Genomic DNA, 12799 nt, shown 5'->3' with positions numbered 1-12799 from the left:
CACAAACCTCGACTCCATAACACGTGGGTAAACAAAGACATTGTCATTTACAGTGCCAGTAGTTCTAACTATCGTGAAAGCTAGAACTATTGTCTTTGCCACTGCTTGTTTTTTGGTTCAGATTAAAGAGGGATTTGCCAAACTTCTGGCCTCCAGAGGAAGTCGGGCGACTTCCTTCAGCCCCAAAATGGCGCATAGTGACAGGCAATTCTGTAAACGTCCTTCCTTATGGAAATCTGGCAGTCCTGGGCTGCCAGATCAGAGCCCTTGCTTCCATTCAGTGAGGCCCTCACTGACAGTTTCTTGTCCATCTGTGAATAGACACAGTTCTTGGCAAACCTCTCTATATGCCCTCCTGAAAGCCTGGTGGTGCACGCTAAAGCCAGCAGGTGAACCCAAACTGATTCCTGAGCACCGCCACCCCCCCATAGGAAGTCCAAAGATTGAGGTGTTCAGAAAACAATTTTCTCTTTGGCCAACCTGGCATTGAAGTTAGTCATTGCTGGTTGTTCATTGGACAGATATACCCATGTCCTCCTTAACAAGGCCTACAAGATATTCCTTGCAGACCCGGAAGACCTTGGGGCATCACAGGCTCGAACCATTCAGAATTGTCAGGCTGTGGTCAGTTACGTAATTTGTGTCAGCCTTGACACTTTTGACTGTCTGGAAAGGGTGGTTGGTACTAGTGTGGTACTCCTGCTGCCATGTGTGGATGCTCTCCAAGGGATTCTCTGGAGACATACAGACCTCTCATGAATATATACAACTGTTTGGCAAAAGCAGTAGATTGCGCTTTGATGCATTTCAAGGTGGGCAGGTGCAAGAAACGTTCGCTGGGTTTTTGGAACACTGATAAGTAGTTTCCTCACCAGTTTTGTAAATTCAGAGGCTATTCTTCAGAGCTGATGTATAGGCACGGTCAGTCTCCCCTATCTCTGCTGCAATCACTCCAGTCTATTTGAGGCCAATGATGTGAATTGTGCAGGCCATCAAGGGCACTAGTTTTCCAGTCTATTCCTTCTTTGGCAATAGCCACCAAGCTGCTTTAGCTTGTCATTAGTGGCGCACAACCACCAGGTGGGAGGCAAGATCCAGTCCTTTCTCCTGGGGTGGCGATCCATCACATCTGACAGCATGGCAATGCCTTACCCTGTCTTTATGCTCCACTGAATCGGAGTCTGAAATAATAGAAAGTTGCTACTCTTGTTATTTCCTTGTGCTGAAAATGGATAGGGGGGGCCCTTTGGCCCCTCATGGTTCTCTGCCTCTGAATGCCTGCCTGTGGAGCGATACGTTCAAAATGCTCGCTGGATGTTGCCCTTGGACCTATAGGACACTTCTTTTCATACATCTGTCCGCCAGTCCCATAGACTTTACCTGTAGGTCGAGGGCATATTCAGTTTGCCATGCTCCATTTCGGCCTTACCAGTGCCCCTTTGTACACGTGATGCTGATAGTCGCTGCCCATCTTTTGATGTCAGGAATACCAGTTTTCCCCTAACTCGAATACTGGCTGTGGGAAGCGGGCTCGCCACAGTCAGGTAGACCATTTCCAGACAACGGCGAACCTCCTGACATCGTTGACGTTCATAATCAATGATCCGAGTTTGCCCCTCACTCCTTAGGAAAGCTTCCTTTCATTCGAGCTGTCCTGGATACAGTATGGTATAGGGCCTTCCCTCTGTCACAATTCACTACATTCAGGTTATGATCCTGATATTTCAGTCTCGTCTTGAATCTTGGGGAGAGCAGCTATTTGGCGATTTCGCCTCCTCCATTTCTTGTCGAAAATGCCAGGTGGCATTGGTGGACTCTGCAATGGAATCTGATGTTCCTGTGGGCCCAGCACCAAGGAAACATGTGAGATGCCATTCAAAGTTCAGAGGAAACTGTAAACACTCTGCAATGGTGGATGCTCAATTGCAATTGAATTGGTGGCACAGCCCTCTCCCTTCCCCACCCAGAGTGGATGGTGGTGACTGGTGTGTCACTGCTCGGTTCTGGAGGCTATCTGGGAGAGGTGGAGATCAGAGGACTGCGTGTCGGAGGCAATGAGGCATGGCAGAAAGTAATGAGATGTGATAGTGCAATAAACACGTTCTATGCTTAAAACAGTAACCTAAGCCCCGTGGACACACTGCCAGTAGGAAGACTCTACAGTCCCTGCATTACTTTGTCTTTAAAATAAATATGTGCTTTATAACATTTATTGCAAAAAACATGTTTTGTAAACACTGGAAAAATGCAGTTTATTATTATTGTGGGGGTTAGGCAGCTGAATAAATACTGATGAGCACTGAATCCAAAAGGTTTAGAAAACACTGAAAAACACCACTGAAATCCACACAAAAAATAAACACTGAAAGCAGGACAGCCTAGTCCTTTTCCGAGTGTTTTAAAAGATTGTGTAGATAATCTGGAGTTTAAATTTGCAGTCATGTCTCCATCTTTTTCATTCCTCAGGTGAAAATAACAGAACAGCTGGCACTCAACAGAAGTTATGCTCAATCCGTAGTCATTTATTGTAGTTGTGGTTTCCATTAAGTAGTTGAATCACTCTTTCTTAATGGATGTACGGCTTGTGAGAGGACCTTTTGAGGTCTTTCCTGATGTACTTTAATACTGTTTACACATTGTGGCCGGAGACCACAGACTTATTTGTATGTTACCTATTAGTCGAACATTGCGTTCTTTACTGATTTAATAGCAGAATAATTAATTGAAAAGGGCATGGGTGTTTGTTCCCAACATGAATTTGGTAAGTTAGTTAAAGGTTTTGAAGCCTGCTGTCAAAAACAGCAGCAGCCGTTGATGACACTTTGTGTCCGAAAGGGATTGCTGCGACGGTAGTTCCTTTCAGTGTACATGGATGATTACAGAGCTAGTGCTCATCTCTAAATGTGGCAGATGGAGAACCTTTGGGGTGGTGGAGGTAACGTCCTCTGCCTTCTCCACTGATACGATCTAGTCGGTCAAACCCTAAATCAGGCCCCCATTAGGCATCCGACATTTTCTAGCATTTGCACACTGATAAATAAAGCGAACATCTTAGGGAACAGTTGATGTGTTTTTTTACTTAAAGCGGACATTACACGCTTGTTGTTGATATTTTGTACGTGGCCTGCGGTTAATGAGTTCTCTCCCCCAAACTGAGCAGAAGTCGAGAATTTGAGCATGACACACTGCAGGGCCATCTCGGCATGTCATCCTTTCAAGGTCGATAAGCGTGGTACCGGTAACTAGAGTAATAGTAGTGCCTCTTATTGTCAGCGCTTAGAAATGGCTGGCAGACCAGTGCTGTATCACTGCTCTGTTGCAAACCCCATTAAAAATAATTGCAAAATCGCAAGAATATTTGTGTGCAAGTTACCCCTCTTCCTGCAAATCATGGAGGAGAGTAGGACCATAGTTATGCACTGTCTGAAGAGAAGAATGGCAGGTAGTCACTGCAGGGGGGTTGTGTCTGCATTGGGACAAGATCTTCACATGTATTATCACGCATCCCGGATGCTAATCGACATCCTAGTTGAGGGCAAATCTCTGTTCTCTCCAGAAGATCACACCAGTGTCCTTGACATCTGCTTCGCCGTGCTGGTGTTTTAATCGGGCAAAATCAAAGGGGATGATGGACGGAGTGTTTAACATTGCAAGCACTCGCCCCCAGTCAACTGATCTGGCTCACTTTGCTACTGGATTCAAGCTAGCCTGGCTGATGATGGCTGATTAGCCAGAAACTGGTCCCAGGATGCATCTTTCCGGTCCAGGAAAGACATGGCTGAGCAGTTCGGACTAGACTGTGCCCATGAGGCACAGGGTCAGACTGATTTGCATATGGCCATGTCTGAACTGGGGTGGTGGAGTGAGCTAAAGAATGATGATGGATTAAACCCAGACCAGTTGACTGGGGGTGAGTGTTTGATTTGCTCAAACTCTCTGTCCATCATCCCCTTTGGTATGCTTTGTTCGCCCTAAGTTGTCAGGGTATGCCCTGATGTGGGTCCCTTGATTACTTTGCCACTGGATTCAAGCTAGCCGGCTGATGACGGCTAATTAGCCAGAAACTGGTCCCAGGATGCTTGTTTCCGGTCCAGGGAAGACATGGCTTGGCAGTTCGGCTGGACTGTTCCCATGAGCCACAGGGTCAGACTGATTTGCATATGGCCATGTCTGAACTGGGGTGGTGGAGTGAGCTAAAGAACGATGATGGATTAAACCCAGATCAGTTGACTGGGGATGAGCTTTTGATTTGCTTAAACGCTCCGTCCATCATCCCCTTTGGTATCGCAGTGTTTTAATAAGTGCACGGTTTGTACACTGCATTGCATACACCAGTCCGAGGCGACTTATTAGCACTATTCTCCAGTGATAACAAAGTGCCAAATTGTTGGCTTGCAAGAGGATCCTGTTGATAATTATTTGAACCTGAATGCTTTATACAGTCTCAATGAGACTGAACGACTTGGTAACACCATTTAGGACTTTCTAATGAGGCCGCAGGGGCTGCACATTTACACATCTGGATATTTCTATAGAATTTTTAGGTGCCTGCCCCACACTCCTTGACTGGCACAGAGAGATCAAGTTACCAGCCCAGGATCACACTTTATGGTTTAGAGCAAGAGCCATGATATGGAGCCCTGAGCATCATAATCCACCGTCGGCCCTAAAGCCTCCAAAAACAAAATATAAATAGATAACCAAAGCGTCGCCCCTCGCCCCAGTTCCATGGCCCCGGAATTCACCGCAGTTTGCAGAGCAGCGAGAGAGACCTCCAGCAGGCAGAAACGAACTCATCCCTTAAGAGTGTGCCGGCCAGCAGTAGAGTACCTCCCATGGAAGTTAACTAAAAATTCACAAAATTACAGTATTTAATTCAACCATCCTCTAGAGAAAACGCCCCCACAAGGGCTGTTTTACATGGACTAGTGTAATGAAATTGAGTATTTTTCCAGACGTCTGGGTCCGTGCAAACAACCACACATCAGGGAGTGGAGTGGTATTTTGCACCGTACGTACCACAGCTACAATCATTAACTAAAACTCCAAAAATACCAATATATTTTTTGAAGAAATGGAGTGAATGAAATTGATCGACTATATTTTGGGATTGTCGTGATGCAGATTTTAGTCTTCAGGTTTTTTCAGTGCCATCTAGTAGGGTGCAAATACTGTCTCCCAACTTGCAGACATGGTTGCACGATCTGTACAAATTGACTGAGGAACTGTATATTTGCACCAGTTGTTTAAACCAAAAAACGTTGCACGCATGGCTGAATGTTGATGCCACGTCAGCAGTTTATTTCCACTGTATCCATCTACTTTGATGCAACAATAAAACAAATTAAAAAAAAAAAAATCTAGTAGGGTGCAAAAACAGATAAAGGTGGATTTTAGAGAAAAATACATCCAGAGTCGGGGAGAGTTCAACCTCTGACGTTGGAAGGATCGCGGTGTAAGTGCTGCTGGTTTCCAAAGTTTTCCGATCATAGACCAGGACATGGACACTACTCTGGAGACACTTGCTCTAATTTTTAGTAACACAGAGCGGGAGTTATTGTGAATGTCCGCGGCAATTAAACCAATTTGCAACATGTTTGATATGTATAAACGTAAGGGAGGGGACATTGGGGGAGAGGAACCAGGGTGTGGGGGGGAGGGGAGTTAAACAAAAATAAAAAAAAGAAGAATGACGTGGCCAACATTAATTGACCCTAATTAAACATATTTAATCCGCGCTTGAGGAATGACCCACCGAAAGAAAAGGAGATGACTCGTGCCAAGTGCTGCCAAATTATAAGTCCGCAAAGAAGAGTGACAATGCTGAAACTGAATGGTAAGTAATGTGCGAGTTTCAAGCCCATTATGGAACACAAGAGTCTTGCTATTGAGAGCACATGCCCTAGCACATGCTCACGCAGGCGAGACCTAAAATGGCTGACTGAGCGAAAATGAGGTGTTCTTTCTGGCCGAATAGATTCTGACCTCTCATTCAGATTTCAGTTTGTGAACTGGTATATGTGCACTACTGTTAAATATCAGTGCACGTGACAGCGGAAACCAGAGTTGTGCTTGCATATTCAAGTCTCCGTGTATGATGACACCCAGCAAAGATGCTTCACTACCTGCCGTCTACACTCTTCAGTTCTGAATAGACCAGATGTCTCCAAGATAAATCCCCCTCTACAAAGACCTAGCAGGTTTGAAAGAGGACTGAAGATGGAGTACTGAACTGGCCAATCAAAAGCATTAATTTATGTATGTGCAGTTTTGCATAGAAAGGAACACAACAGTTGATATCAAAGTGCTTTACATTGGAGTTACTCTTGACTAAATATACATAGAAGGAAAACTTATCATTCAGCTGCTTCCCTTTGGCTTTTTCTATAAGCCAGAAATAGTTTGTCAGCTTTTGTGGAAATCAGACCGGTAGGGGCTGGTCTCTTGGGGGCAAACCTATATCTGCCCTTGGTATGTCCCTTAGCTTTGAATATAACTAACAGATTTCCCCCCTACGTAACCTTAATACCTGTGAATCACTTCTCCACACCCCCTCCGATCTACCCTTTCCCCCGACCTTGTGTATAACTTAACCTTTGGATATCCTTACTAGCAATTCTGATGATTTGTTGCCGTTATCCTGAAATATTGCAGGCCTATCCCCCATTTTAACTATTTTAACTGATTGCAGTTTGTTAGGACATATCAGGTGATTTGTCTGCAAAAAACTTGGGAAGAGAAAGAAAAGCGTTTTGTTTTTTTAGAAGGATACACAGCGGCGTCAGTGGTGAGGAGGGCTACAGGGGAACTGACCATTTCTGTTTCAGTGTAATTGTGTGAGAATGTCGGGGATTTTGCATGGGATTCACACTTGTTGCAAATGCTGAAATTATCTTTTTCTAGATCCACAACGCTGGCATTATTTAATATTTATAATGCCAAAGCGTGGTCTCGGGAGGCATCTAACCTCGCCAGCCAAAGCTCTGCCATTGAAACTCTGACAGGGCGTGGTCATGGGATGGAAAAGGCTATACTAGTGGGTGAATTCAACTGCCACTTGTGTGATTGCCCTTTAGATACACCTAACAATAAGCCCAAGTGTATGCTGGTAGAAGCGCTTCACATGGCTCATGCAATGGTGGGCTCTGAGTTCAACACAATCTTATGTGCCCATAATCTTGTTTTGCTATAGAGAAGTTAGTCAAGTCCGCCAACACATGTATTTTACCAACGTTTTGAGGGAGGGGCTGGGCCTCTACAGTATAATTTATTTTTGTGTCTGCTCTCTTGTTTCTGCTCATTTCTAACGGTTTCTTAGTTCACAGCCCTTTTAGTGATCTTAACCCCCTGTCCTTAGATATTGTTGGGTTAACCCGTTTACTGCGCCGTTATTTTGGCGCAGTGCTGGGCGTTCTATAGAGTGGGCCGGGCCGCGTCGGCCGTTGAATATTCGCAGCACCAGCCAGGTAGTGCTCCGAACTTTCACCGGCCGACGGCAGCATCAATGGGGTTAAATGGGGGTACTAGAACTTCAGCTAAGGTACAAGTGTGCTCTCTCTCATAGACCAGGGTAGGAAGCGTAGATGGTCTCAAGTTGAGCCTATGCAGTTTAAAGTGTCTCTATTTTCAGGGTAATGGCAAGAGATTTCCACATATCTGGATTTATGCTCCTCTAATGGGGCTATTTTGTTGCAGTTTACACCTATAGCGCAGAAGGTGTCAGCGCTACGGAAGGTCCCTGTGACAAACAATAGAATGGTGGAACCAAATTGGTTTGACCATAACTGCTTGAAGGCCCTTTGCCAGCTGAATGCCACTTGAAGGCAGGTACCCCAGAGCGGCTGATTGTTGCTTCCTTTCGGATCGGATACAGGAAGACCCTTGCAAACTGTAAAGTTATCTTACGCAAGAGAGCATGGGACGAACTAGCTCTTGCTTGTGGATCTAACGACAGTTCTTTGTTTTGAAGTGTTATAAATAAGCCTGGCTTTGCGGATGCAACTGGCCAGCTGTTTGCCATCACATCTCGGAGCAACAGTGGAGGTAACATTTTGAAGGGGTATATCATTTTGGGCTCCGTGGTGGTGAGGAGGAACTGAGTGGACTTGTGGGGGGCAGAGCTAGTGTGGTTTTCACGCTGGATGAAGTAACCCAGGGCATCCTGGTGCTATCTCGCAATAAGGCCCCAGGACCTGATGGTATAGCTCCTGATTTGTTTGTAGACTACATTATCTGGGGGTCCAGCCTTGATGCTGGTCCTTAATGCTGTTAGGAGGGAGGGTGCCCCGCCTTCATGGTCCACCTCCGTAATTGTCCCGGTTTTCAAGAATGGGAACAAGGACAATTCCCGGATGTATGCTTTGGTGGATGTCCTGTGGAGGGTACTTTTAAATAGGCTGATGTGGGCAGGTGAGAATGACCAATTTTCTGAAGTACAATATGGCTTCCTGGCAGGCAGATGAACAATGGACCAATTTCTGAACATTTTATTTAATTATAAATAAATATACTGTTACCCCGCTGGAGTCACATCATCTGGCATTCATGTACTTTATGTCCACTTTTGACAGTGTCAGTCGCAGAAAGTTGTGGGGCCTGCTTCTTGCGATGGGGTGGATCTGGATATTGTGCTTCTTTTATCAAATTTACATACCTACACCTTTGCCTTGATGCAGTTCTTTCGGCGTGAATTTCACCCAGACATTTAGAACCAGTAGGGGAGTTCGCCAGGGATGTTATTCTCGCCTCATTTTTGTTTACCCTTTATATTAGTGGTTTGGAACAAGCCCTTCTTTCATCGAAGATCGATTGTCCAAGGGTGGGGATGAGATCACTCCCAGTTTTACTGTATGCCGCTGACACGGTCCTTATGGCAAGGTCCGCAGTAGGGCTGACTGCATTACTGGATACGTTTGTTGCCAATATGGCTAATTCGGACCTTGCAGTAAATTTCACAAAGTTGTTGTGTGATGGTAGTTGGCCCATGGTTCTCTAGCTCAAAAACATTTAAGGTGGGAAATCATATTGTGGCTAAAGTACAGAATTTCTCGAACCTTGGGGTACTGTTCAACTCGAACACAAATTGGAAACTCCTGACTGATGTGAGGAAAGAGGAGCTTGTTTAAGGCCACGGGTGCAGTGGCTAGTTTAGCCCTGAGGTTGGGCTCTAGGCCTCCTAGCATTTTAGCTAAGATTTATCAACCTAAATGTGTCTCTAAGGCTTTATATGGCAGCGAGGTATGGGGAATACACAAAAGTTGACAATACTCAGACTGATGAAAATGTTTTTAAGATGTATGTTACAAGTACCCATAAGCACCCCAGCTTTTTCTGTCCACAATGCACTAGGGACAAAATATATAGGAGATACTCGGACCCTTGCTATATTGAATCAAGATCTAGACCGTAGAGCAAGCTCAGCTGATTAGGCTGTTTGTCCCTTGATGACGTGAACAAAATTCCTTGGATTGCATATGTGAAGGCAGCCTTTATTAGCCTGGGTAGGGGGGATATATTCTATAACCCCTAGTCCCTGCGACCTTCGGGCTGAAATGGGTGAGGGATCCGTTTTTAGAACGCAAATCCTTGCAAAAAGAACAGTTCTAGTTGATAAAACCTTTGGTGCAGGGGCATACACTTTTAAAAACCGTTCAGTCGACTGAACCATATTGATCTAATGTAGCTAGTGAGATGGATAGATTTCTTTTGGCCAGATTCAGATTTGACCTGTTGCATCATCTTCCGGCATCTCCTAGTAGTTGGAGCCCACTTTGCAATTTAGGGCCCTGCGACTGCATCTCCGCAGGACACCCTCCATTTCACGATGTTTTGCAAATATGTTAGTGTGCCTAGAAGATAGTTTATTATCCCACTACTGAAACCCTTGAATTTCAAGCAAGTACGCCCGGCTCTTATGTTCCTTCAGCTTCTACCTAATGTACATGTTATATTCGCTGTTTGCTGCTTTTTAAGAGCTGCGTTGAGATTGAGGCATTCTAGACCGAACTAATTTTTGAAGCTGCTATAGGAGAATTTTAATACAAGTAACATTAGGACTTTTAATTTTTAAGAGCTCTTTTATCTGCTGTTTTTTATGACTTTGAGTGTATGCTGTTTCAAATCTCTTATATGTATGTATTATGATGATATGTTCTTTTTATGGTTCTAATTATAACCAAATAAAGATGTATGCTTGATTGACATAAGGTTGACCGTTCTAGGTTTGTTGAAGACGTTTTCTGTGGCAAGTCCTCGGATCTTTGACAGGACGGTATGTTCTTCTAACCTGTCAATGTACAGTAGGCAGCCCTCTTAGAGAATCCCCCCTCCTACCTAAGCAGAAGAATCCAGAAACGGAGAGCCAGTCACACTGAACCTCGAGTTTTTTTCGCAAGGTTGTGATCACATCGAATGAGAATTGTAAGTGGATCATATAGTAGCTGGTGTTTTCAGAACAACATGGTAAAGAGGGTATTTGACCTTCAGATGCAGAAACTGTGTATTGTTTTGTTTGCTGTAGTTTGGCTTCGTTTAGTTGGAAATATGAATTCAAGCATTCAGCCTTATTATTGTAAAGTGTTACTTGTCCACAGTGAGGACGCATTTTAACTCCTTGTGTGTTTCTCATAGTTGTTTATTTTTACTGAAATGGCTCGTTAAGAAGAGGAGCATCATTGTGTATTTGTATGCTGGTGCCCTGCATTGTCATGTGTAAAATGTCCGTGCAGCTCAGCGGCTACTAATGGGTTTGTTTTTCCTGTCTAGTATTTAAGTGCTCTGATGTGAGGAAAAAGTTGCCCCAAACCATGCAAGCCACCCCAGCACACCTTCATAAAGACACACAGGCTTTAGAAAAATAGTAATTTATTTGAAGACAAAATGCTTTGGTCCTGCAGTGCACATCCTCTCAAGACAACATAACAATCTACAGTGATGGTTGTAGCCTTCATCTCCTAGAGCAAGAATCTAAACCAAAAATCTGCACATTCTTCCTGCGCTCTCTTCTACATCATGACCATTGCCCTTGTTTTCATTGTATTGCATCAACTTGAGATGGTTGTGGTTATGTGACCGCCCCAACAATGACCTGCCCTGGATCCTTACGCTTTTTGGGTACCAACTGCGATAAAGTGATCTGAATGGCTTGGTTATATTGCCTGATGTCACGTCATGGCCCACTTGGAGGGACTCATGAGCATACTCATTTTGTTTGCCCATCTTGTGTGTTTTCTCACCAGGCCATTCATAGGTAGTGAGTATCCTATTTGATTGCGAGAGGCTTTGGTCGTCAGGCACTGCTGGTGAAGTGCTAGACTACCTGCAGGCTGGGCTCCACTTCTAGTGAAGGTCCAGAGTTCCTGGAGTGATTGTGGTCAACGTCAGACTCCTTCCTTTGTGTCTGTCATTTTGGATTTAAGTGCATTGATTCCTTATGTAGCGTGAGTTGAATCTTTTAGTCTTGTAATGTCCTTTTGGTCCCTGGTTATCTCCAGACTTGTGTGGAAAACACCTATTTCAGTATTCCTTTGTGGAACTGGGCTGTGACGCCTATTTTAGTGCAACCAAACTTCTCAATGACTTTACTTTTAAGTTGGAACCATGTACATAAAGTGACGATGATTGATTGGTAGTGCTTTGTTTCTGCAGGTGGTACAAGAGTCCATTGATATGCACTGTGTGCTTTCGGAGCTGGCATATGAGTCTTTTGGTAGTGTTGTGTATTTTCAGACGTGGAATAAGAGCCCATGGTCCCTGGCTATTGCTCTTAATGTATTCCCATCTTCAGTGAGCTTGGCCAGACTATATATTTCTTATGATGCCATAATATCCGAGCACTTCTACTCTACTGGAGGCACCAGACTTAATATTGCTTAACTTGGTGATAGATTTTGCTTTTCTCCATTTGCTTACTAGTGGTATCTCCTCAGCCATTTATATTTTTATGACTTCACTGCAGTTACATAGTTCAGTTTTTAAACAATGCAATGCAGGTCCCTAAATATTCTCAGTATTTGCTGTGACGCTCACCCAAGGTCTGCAATCATTCCAGTGCTTCGGTGCAAAAAGTGAGGCATACAACATGAATGGGATGTATAGTGTCTGGATGTAGTCTGTTTTAGGGCATTCGTTCAATTCAAAGATACACAGTCCTAGTTCACAATTGCATATTGAATCTCTGAGCATCTCCATGTAAATTGTGCCCTCTTGGCAGGCGTGTGAAGTTGGCTAGTAAATTAATGTTTGGCCTGCATCAGTGGTAAGATCGAACTGGCATATGTAACATTGACTCTTTCTCCTTAACTTGGTCTAACTCGTTCGATATTAGCTGGAAGGAACGCAAAGGGCCTTCTTTTTTGACCGCTGTTGTCAGAAGCCCACTTTTAGGCAGTGATCAAAAGCGGCATTACTTTTCTGGAGACCTAAAACAAATGCGTCCCGTCAACGAACAATCTGTAGGTCATGCAATTCTAGTGTGTGAACAAACCCATGACACTCAAGAAGCGAATGTCATGTTGAGAAATATTAAAAAGACGCAGAATGTTCAAACCCTGGTTTCTTGTGGAATGCGATAAGATATTTTGTTTCCTTGGAACTCCATAGTACTAAAATCTTAGAGCTGTGACTACTTCCTACTTTATATCACTCTTTTGTAATGGTTTAATTTATTTTAATGGTGCAGTAACCTCCCGACTTGATGGCTTGTTTTGTCTTGTGACCTCTAAAAGCAGTAATGGTGTTGTGCATTGCATCAATTTGATTTTGTTCCGCTACTTGCTCAGAGCTGTCTCAGGGTGCTTAG

At 44.1% G+C, this 12799-nt stretch overlaps 1 protein-coding gene across 1 annotated transcript in view; it reads left to right on the top strand.

Annotated features, from left to right (window-relative positions):
* VTI1B (vesicle transport through interaction with t-SNAREs 1B) overlaps positions 1–12799 on the top strand; it is a 187979-nt gene that overhangs the window by 174698 nt on the left and 482 nt on the right. The gene's annotated exons all lie outside the window — the stretch shown is intronic.

Source organism: Lissotriton helveticus, chromosome 9 (assembly GCF_964261635.1).
Source record: "Lissotriton helveticus chromosome 9, aLisHel1.1, whole genome shotgun sequence".
In the NCBI taxonomy this organism is placed as follows: Eukaryota; Metazoa; Chordata; class Amphibia; order Caudata; family Salamandridae; genus Lissotriton; species Lissotriton helveticus.
Note: the sequence above shows the minus strand (reverse complement) of the source record. Positions and strands in the feature narration are given on the sequence as shown.